At 42.2% G+C, this 3,019-nt stretch overlaps 1 protein-coding gene and 1 non-coding gene across 2 annotated transcripts in view; both read right to left on the reverse strand.

Annotated features, from left to right (window-relative positions):
* HSDL2 (hydroxysteroid dehydrogenase like 2) overlaps positions 1-3,019 on the reverse strand; it is an 82,845-nt gene that overhangs the window by 76,190 nt on the left and 3,636 nt on the right. The gene's annotated exons all lie outside the window — the stretch shown is intronic.
* LOC119471575 lies at positions 1,951-2,053 on the reverse strand. The gene has a single exon (XR_005200644.1). It is a non-coding gene; the product is annotated as a U6 spliceosomal RNA (small nuclear RNA).

Consider the following 3,019-nt stretch of genomic DNA (forward strand, 5'->3'; position numbering starts at 1 on the left):
AAAAAAAACAAAGAAAAAGAAAAAGAAAAAAGGAAACACCATAGATTTTGGTTTAAAAGTTAAACCATAGATCTTGGTTTAACTCAAAGGCTTATCACAAAAATGCAAAAGCCTTAAGAGACTGATAACTGGTTTCACAAATGTTTCTTCATGTTAAATAAATAGTATAATCAAAGTACATACGCAACACGAAAACTTATTTGTAACGTGATAAAAGACAATTTTTTTTTTTTTTAATTGAGACGAGTCTCGCTCTGTCACCAGACTGGAGTGCAGTGGCGCGATCTCGGCTCACGGCAACCTCTGCCTCCCAGGTTCAAGCCATTCTCCTGCCTCAGCCTCCCAAGTAGCTGGGATCACAGGAGAGCACCACCACGCTTGGTTAATTTTTGTATTTTTAGTAGAGATGGGGTTTTACTGTGTTAGCCAGGATGGTCTCAATCTCCTGACCTCGTGATCTGCCCGCCTCGGCCTCCCAAAGTGCTGGGAATACAGGCACAAGCCACCACGCCCGGCCTAAAGACAAATTTTTAAAATACACAGAGCCCTCAGAGACTAATCAAAAATCTCATTTGTTGCCCGGCGCAGTGGCGCGTGCCTGTAGTTCCAGCTACTCAGGAGGCTGAGGTGGGAGGATCGCTTGAGCCCAAGAGTTCTGGGCTGCAGTGCACTATGCAGATTGGGTGTCCGCACTAAGTTCGGCATCAATATGGTGACCTCCCGGGAGCGGGGGACCACCAGGAGGAGTGAACCGACCCAGGTCGGAAACGGAGCAGGTCAAAACTCCTGTACTTATTAGTAGTGGGATTGTGCCTGTGAATAGCCACTGAACTCCAGCCTGGGCAACATAGGGAGACCGTCTCTGGAAGAAAAAAAAAAAAACAAACAAACCAAAAAAAACACCTCATTTGTTAAGCCAGGCAAATATAAAGATACATAGATGGCTTTAAACCAGGGTTTCTCAACCTCTGCACTATTGACCTTTTGGACTACATAATTCTTTGTTGTAGGGGCTGCTTGTGCATTGTAGGATGTTTACCAGCATCCCTGTATTCTACTCTTGAGACATTGGCATCCCCATTCAATTGTGACTATCAAAAATCTTTTCATATATTACCAAATGTTCTCTGGGGATCAAACGGTCCCTGGTTTAAATATACAAAAAGATCCAAATCCACACTTGTGATAAATGCAAATTTTAACAATAATGAGGTGACACTTTTTTCTTCTTAGATTTTCACCATTAACTATTTTGCAGTTAGCCAACATGTGGGATTAGGAGATCTCATTTTTTTTTTTTTTAATGGTAACAATGTTTTTTATTGTGCAGCAGGGGCTGCTGTCCCATCACGATGGTCCCAACCCATGGAAGGCTTGGCATATATACACAAGTAAAACTGTAGGCTTGAAGTCTTTAGTTTTTATCCCATTTGGTTTTTAGAGGAAATCAAGGATGAGAAAAAGACCTCACATCCTGGAAACATAAAGAGTAAATTGATACACACATCACATTAGAATGACACTTACTGTGGACATATTTTTCTTCTTTAATATACGACTGCTAACTTTCTGAAATGTTCACTGTCAGTATTAAAGCTTTGGAAATTATCGCAAAAAAACCAGTAACCACCTTTAAAAAAGGTCAATTACATTCTGGAAAACTTCAGTAAATAGGAAGGTTAGGTTACTTGAGAAAAGCAGGCATAGAATGAAAAAAACTGTCTTCTATCACTGGCATTGGTTTTCAAAATGATAGCCTACCAAATTGAGTGTTACCTGAGTAAAAATGTAGCCTTTTAAAACAGGTTGCACTGTGATATAATTCTGTGTCTGTGAAGCTAAAAGAAAAACTTTTCTAGATCATGAACCTAATTTACCATGTGGAAAATCACTTAAAAAATAGGGGGAAAAATCCACGAAGAGAACCTCGCTTTTTTTTTTCTTTTTTTTTTAAATGTGGAACGCTTCATGAATTTGTGTGTCATCCTTGCACAGGGGCCATGCTAATCTTCTCTGTATAGTTCCAGTTTTACTATATGTGCTGCCAAAGCAAGCCCTGAGACCCTCTCTTTCTGTAAACATGAGCCTTAAAAAAAAAGACAACGATGACTTAAAGTACTAAGGTGAGAAATAAGGGACCTGGGTTCTAGTTCTGGGTAGATAATTAATTTATGTAATTCAGTAAGGCCTCTCTGGATCTAAAGTATCCTATTAATAAAATAGAAAAATGAAAGTTAGGCAAGAGAAAAAAATTAGAGAATCTTAAGTTTCCTATAAGGGTAGGAGTCAGCAAACCTCCTCTGAAAGTGTCAGAGGGAGCCGTGGTGGCTCAGGCCTGTTGTCCTGGTGCACAAGGAGGCGAGACTACCAGTTCAAGGCCAGCCTGGGAAACCTAAGAAACTCTCATCCATTAAAAAACAAATCTGGCCAGGTGTGGTGGATCATGCCTGTAATCCCAGCACTTTGAGAGGCCAAGCAGGTGGATCACCTGGGGTCAAGAAGCTGAGACTAACCTGACCAACATGGAGAAACCCCGACTCTACTAAAAGTACAAAAATTCGCTGGATGTGGTAGCACATGCCTGTAATCCCACCTACTCGGGAGACTGAGGCAAGAAAATCGTTTGAACCTGGGAGGTGGAGGTTGTGGTGAGCTGAGATCATGCCATTGCTCTCCGGCCTGGGCAACAAGAGAGAGACTTGGCCTGTAGTCCCCACCACTTGGGAGGCTGAGGTGGGAGGATTGCTTGAGCCCAGGAGGTTGAGCCTGCAGTGAACTCAGATCATACTGCTGCACTCTGGTGTGGTTGACACAGCGAGAGCCTGTAGTTCAGAGTGACCGGGGAGGCCTCAGGAAACACAGTCATGGCAGAAGGTGAAGGGGAAGCAAGGCGTCTTCATCATAAGGCAGCAAGAAGGTGAAGTCAGGAGATCACTTTTATCCTTTGGTTGTGTACCTCTTCTGGAGGGTTATGTGGCAATATCTATCGAAATATAAAGTGCATTTACTCTCTCTCTCT

Source organism: Cebus imitator, unplaced genomic scaffold (assembly GCF_001604975.1).
Source record: "Cebus imitator isolate Cc_AM_T3 unplaced genomic scaffold, Cebus_imitator-1.0 Scaffold64, whole genome shotgun sequence".
NCBI lineage: Eukaryota > Metazoa > Chordata > Mammalia > Primates > Cebidae > Cebus > Cebus imitator.